Genomic DNA, 15,725 nt, shown 5'->3' on the forward strand with positions numbered 1-15,725 from the left:
TATTTTTCCTTTTAGTCATTTTATTTTTTTCTTTTTTAAATTTTATCTATTTATTTTAGACTCCAGATTTTATTCCCCTCCCTGTCCACCCTCTGACTGTTCCACATCCCATACCACATCCCTGTACCACCCACACCTGTCTCCACAAGGATGTCTCCACCCCACCCACCCCACAAGACCTCTAAACTTCCTAGGGCCTCTTAACCCAGACCTGGCAGTCCTCTGCTGTATATGTGTTGAGGGGCCTCATATCAGCTAGTGTACCCTGCCAGGTTGATGGTCCAGTGTCTGAGAGATCTCAGGGATCCAGGTTAATTGAGACTGCTGGTCCTTCTACAGGGTCACCCTCCTCCTCAGCTTCCTCCAGCTTTTCCCTAATTCAACCACAGGGTCAGCAGCTTCTGTTCATTGGTTGGTTGCACATATCTGCGTCTGACTCTTTCAGATGCTTGTTGGGTCTTTCAGAGGGCAGTCATGATAGGACCCTTTCTGTGAATGCCCCATAGCCTCAGTAATGGTGTCAGGTCTTGGGGCCTCCCCTTGAGTTGGATCTTACTTTGGGCCTGTCATTGGACCTTCTTTTTTTTTTTTTTTTTTTTTTTTTTTTCGGAGCTGGGGACCGAACCCAACTGGACCTTCTTTTCCTCAGGTTTTTCTCCATTTCCATCCCTGCATTTCTTTCAGACAAGAAGAATGATGGGTCAGAGCTTAGACTGGGGGATAGTAACTCCATCCCTCACTTCATGTCCTGTCTTTCTACTGGAGGTGGGCTCAACAAGTTCCCTCTCCCCACTGTAGGGCATTTCATCTACCCCCTCCGCAGGTCCCTGGTACATTCTAGAGGGTTGTTTCTTTTTTTTTTTATATAGAGATGTTATTATAAAAATAACTTGTAAATAAATTTTAAAAATCACATACCAAAATTAACCACATCCTCCTGTTTCTTTTTCTTTTTTCTTTTTTTTTTTTTTTTTTTTTTGGTTCTTTTTTTTCGGAGCTGGGGACCGAACCCAGGGCCTTGCGCTTCCTAGGCAAGCGCTCTACCACTGAGCTAAATCCCCAACCCCCATCCTCCTGTTTCTTATAACATTTCTCTCCCCTCCCCTCTTTGATCCTAGTAAAAACTGTCTAGAGTTTGTACTTTTTGTTAAACTTTCTTTCCAACTCTGCTGTGGAGGACAGCAATTTTCTTTCACTCTAATTATGGACATGTATTTATTTTCCAGTAATTGTCTATTTTGTTTCAAATATCATAAACCTATGTTGGACACAATGGTTTATGCCTGTTCTTTGAGCTTGTATCTTTTAAATATCAGGACATTCATATTTGTCTGTGAAGAATTTGTTTGTTTGAGTTCTATTTTCTATAATAGTCAAGTTCTAAATGTTCTTTCTGTAGGTACTTTCCTGATGCTTTTGTTAAATTTTTTAACCCTTCTCAAGATTTATTCATTACATTTATTGGAAGATTCAAATGAACATTTTCCAAACTCCCCTGCAGATTAGAATGGTTAATGAAAGGATAATTGTAGTCGTTGATCAAGGATCTGGAAAGTTATTTACAGTGGAGTGAATTAGTGTGAACTATGCCTTTCCCTTACAAATTTCTCCTATACTGGAACACACATTAGTTATGTTGATACTATAAGGAAAATGCTAAGAGAATCAGAAAGATTCTTCTGTTGACATCCTTGCATGGCTAACCAAAGCCAGCAACTGCTTACTTTCAAACAACTAAACACATGAGAAAATTAAACACATTGTGTTTAACTCACCATTGCTGTCTGTTGCTTGATGAAACCCAATTCCTAATCAATACTACATCACCCCTATGGGTAATGAGTATTAATGGTTTATATGTATTATTCTAGAAATAGTCTCTTTAATTGTTATTATTCTAAGTATACCTTGAACATTTCATTATGGAAATTTCTAAGCATGTACAAAAAATGGCAAATACCATGGTGCACCTCCATATATTCATAAGCCACCTTCAGCAATTATCCACTGGGAACTGATGCAAGTACATGCAGGCGTGCTCATGCACAAATTCTTGACTGACATAAATGCCAACAAGCTATTGACACAATACTTTGACTTCCATTTATTAAAATTATTTTAGATTTATTTATTTCATACATGTACGTGTGTGTGTGTGTGTGTGTGTGTGTGTGTATGTGTGTGTACATGCACATATATAAAAAGAGTGCCCCAAGATGTGAACAGGATTTCCATGTGAGAAGCCTTCAGTCTGGGCACAGCACTCAGAGCATAATCCCTCGAGGCTCATGCACAGAGCATACTTATGTTCATATCTGGGTATGAGCACATGAGTGCCACAGAGCACATGTGCAGATAAAAGGGCAACCTGAAGGAGTTGGTTCTCTACTTTACTCTTTGGATCCTGAGTATTGAAACCAGACCATCAGGCTTGGTTGCAAGTGTCATTACCCACTAAACCATCATACTAGCCTAACTTTCCTTTTTAAACCAATAATGTTTGTTGGACCTGGTTCTATATCAACATTAATTTTTCACTGTCATCACTGCTCATCTAGTGATGCTTTATGTCATCACATATGTGTAAATGGATCAGTAGAATTAACTCCTTGATGTAGAATAACTAAGACAAAAAGGTATAGACATTTGTAATTTTCCATTTCCTCAAATGACAAAAAAAAGAGATGTTTCTACCAGTTCCAACTCCCTTAACAATGGACACACACTCCTGCTGGTTCATTACTTTGTCAAATGTTGCTGCTTTAACCAAACAGATAAAATAAGTGTGGCACTTAACCCTGAATTTTTATTTCTTACTTAGAAGTCATATTATCTTTCTGTGAGCTATCTTTGCAGCCTTTACTCATCTTCCTATCACACTGTGCATTTGTCTTACTATTTGGTAGAATTATTGGCCCCCTTACCTTTAATATGAGTTATAAGTAATTTTTCTAGTTGACCATTTACCTTGGACTTTGGTAATGGACAAGTTTTGCATTGATAAAACTTTCTCTTTCTTTGCACTGAATTGATGGAACTTGTTGTTGGCTTCTAAAGTTTGTGTTATGTTCTAAAAGGTCTTTATTCCTCAACATGTTTTAAATTTCTCATAGTTTCTTGTAATATTTTTATGGCTTCTTTTTGTCTTTAAATTTGATCTATCTAAGGTTTAGTGGTTTAAGTCATAAGAAGAGTTGTAAATTTGTCCTTTTCCCAGATATCCACTGATTCTATTTTAAAGGTATTATGTCAATGTTCTTATTTTAGTTGGTAATGTTTAATAATTTAAAGAGTTGGTGTTTGGGCTTCTGGTCTCCATCTGTGCCCAGAACTGAGGCTGTCCCACAGCCCACTGAACCCAAAGCCTGCCTGGAGAGAACTGGTCTCCCAGGAGTGCTCTCAATCCTAAGCCCACAGGTGAGACCCCACTTTTGCTCCACTAACTGTCCAAAGAGGGACCCACCAGGAACGCACAGGGCAAAAGGACTGCAGAGCAGCCTGAGACAGGATCATTCTGGTCTCTATCTGCACCCAGAGCTAAGGCTGTCCCACAGCCATCCATACCCAAATCCCAGAGAGAGCTGGCTCCCAGGAGTGCTCTTGCTCTTAAGATCATAGCCTCACATGCCCACAGCAGGGACAAGCTACAGTCAGAAACAGCAAGACAAACTAACACCAGAGATAAGCAAATGGTGAGAGGCAAGGGCAAGAACCTAGGCAAGAGAAACCAAGGACACTTGGCAAAATCAGAACCCAGTTCCCCAATCACAGCAAGCCCTGCATACCCCAACATACCAGAAAAAAGCAAGATTTGCATTTAAAATCACATCTCATGATGGTGATAGAGTTCTTAAGAAGGACATAAATAACTCCCTTAAAGAAATAGAGGTCAACACAGGTAAACATGTTGAAGCCCTTAAAAAGGAAACACATAAATACCTTAAAGAGTTATAGGAAAACACAACCAAACTGGTGAAAGAATTGAACAAAACCATTCAGGATCTAAAAACTGAAATAGAAACAATAAAGAAATCACAAACAGAAACAACCCTGGAGATAGAAAAACTAGGAAAGAGATCAGGAGTCATAGATACAAGCATCACCAACAGAATACAAGAGATAGAAAAGAGAATCTCAGGGGCAGAAGATACCATAGAAAACATTGACACATGACTCAAAAAATACAAAATGCAAAAAAGCTCCTAACCCAAAACATCCAGGAAATCCAGGACACAATGAGAAGATCAAACCTAAGGATAATAGGTATAGAAGAGAGTGAAAACTCCCAGCTCAAAGGACCAGAAAATATCTTCAACAAAATAATAGAAGAAAACTTCCCTAACCTAAAGAAAGAGATGCCCATAAACATACAAAAAGCCTACAGAACTCCAAATAGATTGGACCAGAAAAGAAATTTCTCCTGTCACATAATAGCCAAAACACCAAATGCACAAAACAAAGAAAGAATATTAAAAGCAGTAAGGGAAAAATGTCAAGTAGCATATAAAGGCAGACCTATCAGAATTACACCAGACTTCTCACCAGAGACTATGAAAGCCAGAAGATACTGGGTAGATGTCATACAGACCCTAAGAGAACACAAATGCCAGCCCAGGGTACTGTATCCAGCAAAACTCTCAATTAACATAGATGGAGAAACCAAGATATTCCATGACAAAATCAAATTTACACAATATCTTTCTACAAATCCAGCCCTACAAAGGATAATAGATGGAAAACTCCAAAACAAGGAGGGAAACCGCATCCTAGAAAAAACAAGAAAGTAATCTCCTTGCAACAAACCGAAAAGAAGAGAGATACCCAAACATAATTCCACCTCTAACAACAAAAATAATGGGGTAAAACAATCATTATTTCTTAATATCTCTTAATATCAATGGACTCAACTCCCCAATGAAAAGACTTAGACTAAAAGACTGGATATGTAAACCCGACCCAATATTTTGTGCATACAGGAAACACACCTCAAGTGACAAAGAGAGACACTACCCCAGAGTAAAAGGCTGGAAAAATTTTTCCAAGTAAATAGTTCCAAGAAACAAGCTGGAGCAGCCATTCTAATATCAAATAAAATTTACTTTCAACCAAAAGTTATTTTTAAAAAAGATAAGGAGGACACTTCACACTCATCAAAGGAAAAATCCACCATAATGAACTTTCAATTCTGGACATCTATGCTCCAAATGCAAGGGCACCCACATTCATAAAAGAAACTTAACTAAAGCTGAAAGCACACATTGCACCACATACAATAATAGTGGGAGACTTCAACACCCCACTCTCATCAATGGACAGATCATAGAAACAGAAACTAAACAGAGACACAGAGAAACTAACAGAAGTTATGAACCAAATGGATTTAACAGACATCTATAGGACATTTCATCCTAAAACAAAAGAATATACCTTCTTCTTAGCACCTCATGGTACCTTCTCCAAAACTGACCATATAATCGGTCACAAAAGAGACCTCACCAGATACAAGAAGATTGAAATAATTCCATGATTCCTATCAAATCACCATAGACTAAGACTGGTCTTCAATAACGACAAAAACAACAGAAAGCCCACATATACATGGAAGCTGAAAAATGTTCTACTCAATGATAACTTGGTCAAGGAAGAAATAAAGAAATTAAAGACTTTTTAGAATCAAATGAAAATGGAGGCACAGCATACCCAAACATATGGGACACAATGAAAGCAGTGCTAAGAGGAAAACTCATAGCTCTGAGTGCCTCAAAAAGGAAACTGGAGAGAGCAGTTTGACGACACACCTAAAAGCTCTAGAACAAAAAGAAGTAAATATACCCAAGAGGAGTAGATGTCAGGAAATAATCAAACTCAGGGCAGAATTCAAACAAGTAGAACCAAAAGGAACTATACAAGGTTATCGATAGAACCAAAAGTTGGTTCTTTGAGAAAATCAACAAGATAGATAAACCCTTGGCCGGACTAACCAGAGGGGACAGAGAGGGTGTCCAAATTAACAAAATCAGAAATAAAAAGGAAGACATAGCAACAGAATCTGAGGAAATTAAAAAAAGCCATCAGATCCTACTACAAAAGCCTATATTCAACAAAACTGGGAAATCTGGAGGAAATGGACAAATTTCTAAACAGATACCAGGTACCAAAATCAAATCAGGGTCAAATAAATCATCTAAACAGTCCCATAACTACTAAAACAATAGAAGCAGTTTTAAAATTCTCCCAACCAAAAAACAGCCCAGGACCAGATGGGTTTAATGAAGAATTTTATCAGACCTTCATAGAAGACCTAATAGCAATACTGTCCAAACTATTCCACAAAATAGATACAGAAGGAGTACTGCCCAATTCCTTCTATGAAGCCACAATTATGCTTATACCTAAACCACACAAAGAGCCAACAAAGAAAGAGAACTTCAGACCAATTTCCCTTATGAATATTGATGCAAAAATACTCAATAAAATTCTCGCAAACCAAATTCAAGAACACATCAAAATGATCATCCATCGTGATCAAGTAGGCTTCATCCCAGGGCTAAAGGGATAGTTCATTATACAGAAATCCTTCAATATAATCCACTATATAAACAAACTCAAAGAAAAAAACCACATGATCATCTCATTAGATGCTGAGAAAGCATTTGACAAAATTCAACACCCCTTCATGATAAAAGTCCTGGAAATATCAAGAATTCAAGGCCCATGCCTAAACATAGTAAAAGCAATATACAACAAACCAGTAGTTAACATTAAACTAAATGGAGAGAAATTTGAAGCAATCCCACTAAAATCAGGGACTAGACAAGGCTGCCCACTCTCTCCCTACTTATTCAATATAGTTCTTGAAGTTCTAGCCAGAGCAATCAGACAACAAAAGGAGATCAAGGGGATACAGATCGGAAAAGAAGAGGTCAAAATATCACTATTTGCAGATGACATGATAGTGTATTTAAGTGATCCCAAAAGTTCCACCAGAGAACTACTAAAGCTGATAAACAACTTCAGCAAAGTGGCTGGGTATAAAATTAACTCAAATAAATCAGTTGCCTTCCTCTATACAAAAGAGAAACAAGCCGAGAAAGAAATTAGGGAAACGACACCCTTCATAATAGACCCAAATAATATAAAGTACCTCGGTGTGACTTTAACCAAGCAAGTAAAAGATCTGTACAATAAGAACTTCAAGACACTGAGGAAAGAAATTGAAGAAGACCTCAGAAGATGGAAAGATCTCCCATGCTCATGGATTGGCAGGATTAATATAGTAAAAATGGCCATTTTACCAAAAGCGATCTACAGATTCAATGCAATCCCCATCAAAATACCAATCCAATTCTTCAAAGAGTTAGACAGAACAATTTGCAAATTCATCTGGAATAACAAAAAACCCAGGATAGCTAAAGCTATCCTCAACAATAAAAGGACTTCAGGGGGAATCACTATCCCTGAACTCAAGCAGTATTACAGAGCAATAGTGATAAAAACTGCATGGTATTGGTACAGAGACAGACAGATAGACCAATGGAATAGAATTGAAGACCCAGAAATGAACCCACACACCTATGGTCACTTGATTTTTGACAAAGGAGCCAAAACCATCCAATGGAAAAAAGATAGCATTTTCAGCAAATGGTGCTGGTTCAACTGGAGGGCAACATGTAGAAGAATGCAGATCGATCCATGCTTATCACCCTGTACAAAGCTTAAGTCCAAGTGGATCAAGGACCTCCACATCAAACCAGACACACTCAAACTAATAGAAGAAAAACTAGGGAAGCATCTGGAACACATGGGCACTGGAAAAAATTTCCTGAACAAAACACCAATGGCTCATGCTCTAAGATCAAGAATCGACAAATGGGATCTCATAAAACTGCAAAGCTTCTGTAAGGCAAAGGACACTGTGGTTAGGACAAAACGGCAACCAACAGATTGGGAAAAGATCTTTACCAATCCTACATCTGATAGAGGGCTAATGTTAACTTTCATGAAGACCTTACCCCACCTAAAACCAGATACACTCAAACTAATACAAGAAAGCACTATACCTACTGATCCATGACCCCTGCCCTATTTTTTAGTTCTTTTTCCAATGTCCACGTTACCCGTCCCCTCAATTTTCCATATCTGTATCTGCCCAGTTAAACTCAATTTCCTAGGCCAACATAGGAAACTCAATGAATTGCTGAAGGAGGTGACTTGTAGAAAGGAAAGGAGGTAAGGTAAGAAAATATGTGTCACACAGACACTGCAACATAATACTTCTTGAATTTCCTTAAACCATGATATCCAATGTAAATTTAGGAAAATTGGTAACCAAAGCAGTACAGTAAAGCTGAGAGTTACCTGGTAAGCTCTTAGCCACTGTTGCAGTGCTCTGAAAAGACATCATTTCCTAGGGCATCCTTATAAAGGACAACATCTAATTGGTACTGGCTGTAAGGTTCAAAGTTCAGTCCATTATTGTTATGGTGTCAGCATGCAGGCAGATGTGGGTTGGAGTGTAGCTGAGAGTTCTGCATCCAGATCTATAGCAGCAGGAACAGAGAGATCCTGAGCCTGGCTTGGGCTTTTGAAACCTCAAAGCCCATCCCCAGTGACACATCAGACCTCCTAATCCTAGGTAGTGCCACCCCTAATGACCAAGAATGTTTTTTAAAAGTGGGAAAAATTTAAATATATGAGCCTATGGGGGCCTTTCAAACCACCACATAGGCCAAGTTTAGTTTTTTTCTATGTGACTTACAGCTTGCCTCTGATCTCCTTGGCCAAAATGCACAGACAGGTGATACTGGCTCAAGTCACATGTTTTTCTCAGCTGAGATACAATCGAAATCCATCATCACTGGCCACTCTTCCAGCCTCAGTATTTCAGCTCAGATAGAGATGAGAACCAGTTCTCAATCTTGAGGCCTCAGGGATTGAATAAAGGCCATCAAACAGGGCCTCAGGTAGAAAGAGGTTGTCAGGGCTTCCAGTGTATCCCTCCCCAACACACACACCCATGGAGTTAGGGAGTTTTTTTGGACCAGAAAATGAGAACAAGATGGCCACCAAGTTCCCCAGAACTTAAGGTGAGGCAGAAGAGTCTTTGTAGAGCCTTGCAAAGGGAGAAGTTTTATGGCAAGGGAGACTGGTTGAGACTGGACTTCCACTGTGGCCAGTGGGAATCTTGTTAGGCTGTTTGGCTCGTTTGAAAAACTGTGACAAACTATGTTGGTTGGATTTTGGGGCCTCAAAGGAGTGTGGGGAAGTAGCAAATGATGTGTGCTTCTGTTGTGGTTTGCCCTGAAGTTATCTGTATTTTGATGCTAATTCCACTGCCCCAAGGACAGTTGCCTAGTCACTACTCAGGAATCAGGTGACTTCACAGGAACCTTTTCCCCATTGAATTTGTAAAGTGCAGGTGAGGGGCAGGTACAGGATAGAAGGAGGCCTATCTTTGGAGGAGAAGGAAGGATGGGCGGGAGAGAAGTTTGAAGGAAGAGGAGGAGAGAGGAGGAGACCAGAGAGACAGAGAGAGGAGAGAGGAGAGAGGAGAGAGGAGAGAGAGAGAGAGAGAGAGAGAGAGAGAGAGAGAGAGAGAGAGAGAGAGAGAGAGAGAAGGTTGAGAAGCCATGGCAGGTGATGTTAAGATTCTGCTCTGTGTATTTACAGGTTGTTGTCAATGTTCCTAAGGGATGGATGGTACCAGGCTTTGTATGTTTAAGGGGGCAATTATATCTTATCAATTGGATCTAAGATTATTGTGTTGTGTGTTCTTTTATGTGAGGGTTTGAGTGTAGCAAAGTGTGTGGATGGGATGTGTTTCTGCCCAGATATCTAGCAGATATCTTGGGGCACCGTGGTGCGGACCTAGCGAGGTAAAAGACAACTTTACTTTTTTATTTTTATATTTTCCCAACAACATGCTTCCTTTGTGGCTGTGTACTTAGTTACATAAACAAGATGGGGGCTTTCTTAAGATTATTCTTCTGGTAATGCCCTGCCCCAAGGCACCATCACCTACTGTCACCTGAAAGGGGAATGTGAAACAGACCCTGAAATCTCTTTCTCTTATAAGTCAATAACAGGACCCATTCTCACTCAGATGGGGTGAGGGTGGGATTGGAGATACACTTTCATGAACATCTTACCCCACAGGATTTTCCTTTTCTCCATTCTCCAGAGCAGCCCACCTTTGGTTGCTGAATGCTGTTTGGAGACCACTTGCCCACATAAAAATTCCAGGCTCAACCATCTCAGCATAGAAGAGGCACTGTTGCTTCCCCAAACCCCTCATCTCAGTGAACCAAAGAGACATGAGCTAAGGTAACCCACAATTTGCTTGGGACCATGAAATTAGGAAGAAGACAACATATTAAACTGCAAGGTTTTATTATAGATCCCCTGTTTGTCAGAGATATTGATTTGGGCCCCAAGAAAAGAAAGTGTCTGACTTGGTCACACAGCGAGCACAGCAGTTGTTGAGCACTTACATTGATTCAGAACCTCTGCATGATTTGGTTATACTAAGAACTGCTGCTGTATGGATTTATGGAATTAATTAAAGCCCTAAAGATGTCTCTTTCTGTGACACATTTGCTTACTAGTGGCACCATCTACCTGTCTGGCTCTGTTGGTAAATTCCCTACATTGAAATACAAGGGACTCTACCTTTTATGGACACAGATTTCTGATTTTGTATCAAACCTAATTTCATGGCGCAGAATCCCTGGGCAACTAGCAAAGTAATGTGCATGTGGTTTTCATTACGATTTCATCTCCCATGTCAGATGAGCAGTCTGCTTGTTGCCATGGTGAATTGGTATTATACTGTGACCTTGATTCTGAACAGAAATGTACGTTGCCTTGACCATGATTACACAAAATTCGTTGTCTAGGAAACAGCACAGTTCCGGGAAGAGGAAGGGCCAGATAATTCTTAGCTATAACTGGAAGCCACACAGGGTTACCTTGTACTCAGCAGTGTCTCAGTTTTCCTCAGGGGGCCTCTGGGCTTCGTGTTTCCATGTGCGACACAAATTGAGAGAAGGGGGAGGGGAGAATGATAGGAAGAAAAAAGTGAAGGCAAGAATCAGGGGAGTGCTCAGCACCTCTCTCCATGGTGGAAAATTCTGAGGCAAAACAAGATCATGCAGCTGTTGAAAGGACTAGAATCTTATCACTTTCCTTATACATACACCACACATAACTTCATGTTTCTATTCAAGTCACCTGATGCAAGCATAGAGGATACTTAATGGTAGACAGTTCTAATCCATCCCAGCAGACATAAGGTGGAGCCAAAGAGGCACTAAAAGAGGCTGCCCACAGGAGAAACAGCATAGACTGTATGCATTAGGCTTCTAGGCCAATGACTTCCTCTCCTCCCCCAATCTCAAGTTCTTTCCTCTCACAGCATTGCTCAAGTTCGATACCTTAGCCTCATCCATAATACCCACCTTTCCTCCAGCACAGGTTCTAACCAGTGCCCTGGACAGCCTATGAGAAATACCTATTATCTTCACACCTCAGCAGTTCCTAACCACCCACCATTCCTCCCTATACTCCTATGCCCCCTGGCCTAGACTTACCACCCCCAGTGTGTATGTAGCACTGGCTGACTACACACAAGAATACAGCAAATACTTCTTGAGTCAATAGCTGAAGTAGAGAGAAAAATCACCACGTTAAAAGTAACAAGGAGAGGAGAAAAGAGAGTTCATGCCCACTAGAAGCAGTTATGAATTACAGAAATGTTTAAAGATGGCATAGAATACACTCCATACCCTAGCACCCAGCAGTAACTGCCCTTAACATAAGCCCAAAGCCCAGGGTGTGCAAAGGAGAGTAGACAGAAGTAGGAGCAGGCAGGTGACATGACTCCTGATGTAGTAATACAATGCACCAAATGGGCGCAGGCAGATATGTGACTATAGGAGTCCATTTCTACGAAACTTTAGAATAGATGAATCCTAAAATCAGAGAGCAGATGGGTGGCTGCCAGTGGCCAGACCAAGAAGAATTGAAAAGTGACTTGCTGATGGGGGCACATAGACAAGGACTACTAAAAGAAGAGAATTTCTCTTGAAGTGGTAAAAATCTAAGTACATTAATGATGTTGTCTTAGAACTTTGTAAATATACTAGCAACCATGAAATGGTACAAACTAAAATGGCGATACATAGAGTTCTTTGAGTTACAGCACAGTAAACTATAATCATTGTGTGTGAGTGTATGGCAGTGGGAGATATGTACCATGTTTAACTGAAAATGTTATGCCTATGCATGTAAATATAAACTTAAATACAACTGAAAGAATTATTGACATACAAGAAGCACTAGTTACTAAAAGATGAGGAATAAAACTATGAAAATGTTTGAATTATTATGCTTTCTTGCATGTTCTGCAACAATGTGTAAAAACATCTTCAGTTACAGGTGAAGAAAAGAATCCCACATACACTTCCCTTCCATAGCATCAGTCCTCTACTTTTTTTGTTACATTGCATTGCCATGGCATTTTAGGCCCCAAAGTGATGAGTAACCAACCGTGGCTGAAAACTCTTGAACTGTAAAAAGAAATAAGCCTGTCCTTTTAGGTTGATTAAATCAACTATTTTGTTATTGAGATAAAAGGCTATCTATCATGCCATTAATCTATCTATGGGTACTTGGTTTTATTCTGTATCTTCGCTTTTGTGAATAACACTACACTAAACATAAGAGTGCAGGTATTTCTTTAAAATACTGATTCCTTTTCTTTAGGTATATAAACAGTAGTGGAATGAGTACATCACATGATAGTTCTATTTGTAGATTTTTGAGGAGCTATCCTGAGGTTTTCTCTAATGTCTATATAATTTACACTCCTACCAAGAGCGTTTGAGTTTCCCTTTCTTCCCATCTTCATTAGATTTTATATGTTTGTAATAGTAATTCTATAACCTAATGATACTTTATAGACTAATGGAACAGAAAGAGAACTCCTAAATAAATGCACATATTTCTAGCTAAGTGGTTTTCTTTCTTTCTTCCTTTCCTTCTTTCTTTCTTCTTTTTTTTTAACAAAGCAACAAAAACCTACTTTAGAGAAAGGATGATATTGGAAAGTAATCCACTGTGTAGATATACCACATTTTCTGTATCCATTCCTCTGTTGAAGGACATCTGGGTTCTTTCCAGCTTCTGGCTATTATAAATAAGGCTGCTATGAACATCGTGGAGCATGTGTCCTTGTTATATGTTGGAGCATCTTTTGGGCATATGCCCAGCAGAGGTATAGCTGGGTCTTCAGGTATTTTCTGGGAAACCAACAGATTGATTTCCAGAGTTGTTGTGCAAGTTTGCACTCCCATTAACAATGGAGGAGTATTCCGTTTTCTCTGCATCCTCATGCATGTGCTATGGACTATGGCCCTTAATTCTAGATCAATCTGATTTCTGCTCCAGTTCTGAAAAGGCATTGTTGGCTCAGCTCACTCCTGCTCTGTCCATACTTAGCACAACTTGGCAAAGCTACTGGATAATTTGTGGTTGAGGGTTGTAGCAGCTTCCAATGGTATTTTCTTCCTCTTTGAAGTTGCCTTTGAAGCAACACCAACCCAGAATTTCTCTATCTAACTGAAAAGGAAAATAACCCAAGACCTTAAAGGAATTTCCTTTCTAAAAGTTGATATTTTTTGCAGACAGATAACATTATATAGGCCATGAGCATGGCTTTCCCTGGCTCTATAAACCCACAAACCAAATCAGTCACAGAAGGGGAGCTGGGCCTGGCAAGAGTGTACCTATGGCCCCAACTTGAAGACTGCCCTAGGCTGGGAAGCCTTACCCTATATATAAGGGTTTGTAAGGTGTAGCCACTTCCTGAACTATATCCACTGTGGGGGTCATATCCATTGTCAGTGAAATGTCACTATACAGATTCAGAGTATGTCTGAAATTGGGTAGCAGTCACACTGCAGGCCAGTCCTCAGCTGATAGGCTCCAAGATGCCCCACAAGGTTGCGGAAGACAGTGTGTAAGGGAGGTATCTCCATGTTCCTAACTAGATTTTATTTATTTACTTTATGTATATAAATACACTGTAGCTGTCTTCAGACACACCAGAAGAGGGCATCAGATCTCATTACAGATGGTTGTGAGCCACCATGTGGTTGCTGGGATTTGAACTCAGGACCTCTGGCAGAGCAGTCAGTGCTCTTAACCACTGAGCCATCTCTCCAGCCCCATGTTCCTAACTAGAATTGGCTAAAAGTGGCTAATGGACAGGGCTTTCTGACACCTTGCTCTGGCCCCTTTACTGAGCAATGTTACGGCTTCTTCAGCAATTCTGACTGTTTCTTTAGCCACAGCCTGAACATTAGACTGAAGCCTTTCTCACCCAGTTGGGAAGTTAATGAGAATGAACCTGAAAGGTTGAGGAAAAACAGCTCTCAAGAGCCTCCTGGAGCAGGACAGAACAGAGCAGGGGAACCAGGAGCTCCTTGTCAAACCAGGGACAGGCAGAAATGGGCAGGAAATTCCTTGGGAGCCAAGTACCCACAATCCTTGTGCCAGGAAGATACCTCAAGGGAATGGCATGCCACTTAGGGTTTATTAGTCAAAATCTGAGTTCTATATCTGAATGACAATTGATGTGTCATTGGATTGTAGCCACTGCAGGAGTGGGCAGAGGTTCTATGCTAGGCTACCACCATTATGCCTGCAACTGAAACTAAAGTCAGTTGGACTCGAAGCAGGGAGAGGAAGAAGATGAAGATGCAGAAGCCTCTTGGCCTCTTACTACCTCAAATCCCCACCATGGAAGAGCTCTCTCATAGATCAGCATTTGACCTGGCACGTGGAGATTTGCCAGGACAGGCAATGAGGGAATAACAGACCAGATGAGGTGGTTGATCAGCAATTCAAGTGGTCTGTAGTGACTCTGAATTACACTGAACTGAGCTAGGCATAAAACAAACGAACAACTTCTGGTTTATTTCCCCTTGTGGTCAACCATATCCTAGGACCATAAAGGACAGGTAATTCAGGGAATTAGCTTCAGACTAGTGCCATGGACACAGTATACTTGACACTTGCTGTCCAAGCATCTCCTTAATGCCTCTGTCCATTCCAGAACTATGTACCTATGTGCATGCACCTTATGCTTCAGAGGTACACACTGCCTTCAGTTACCCAAGATTCCCCAGGAGTTTCTAGGCAGACCATGTGGAACACCCACTGCCACATGTAACTTATGGCACCAGGAAACACAGCTGCATTACTGTCCCCAGTTAAAGAGACTCCAAGGGGTTGGGGATTTAGCTCAGTGGTAGAGCGCTTGCCTAGCAAGCGCAAGGCCCTGGGTTCGGTCCCCAGCTCCGGAAAAAAAAAAAAAGAGAAGAGACTCCAAGTTCCTAGGGAGTCACTGAGGGATAACCTCAGAACCTGGTTGCTAAAGATCTGGTACATAGTTCACATTTGTGGCTTGGCATGGCCTTTCTGTAAACTGCCTACAAATTCCCAGTGTATCTGCAATGTGACAGTGGCATAACTGGTAACAACTTAATGATTCTGGAACTTGTCTGTCCTCAGAAAGTGGCCCAAAAGTTTCAAGTTTCAGACAGGCTCTGAGGCCTGCAAGATAGCTACTGGAGAGAGACAGCCAGCCTCCCTGGGCCACCCTAAGCCCCTAATTTCTCCTTACCCTCTGGTGACCCACTCATGTACCCCTAAGCCTGAGCTTA

Source organism: Rattus norvegicus, chromosome X (assembly GCF_021556685.1).
Source record: "Rattus norvegicus strain SHRSP/BbbUtx chromosome X, alternate assembly SHRSP_T2T, whole genome shotgun sequence".
NCBI lineage: Eukaryota > Metazoa > Chordata > Mammalia > Rodentia > Muridae > Rattus > Rattus norvegicus.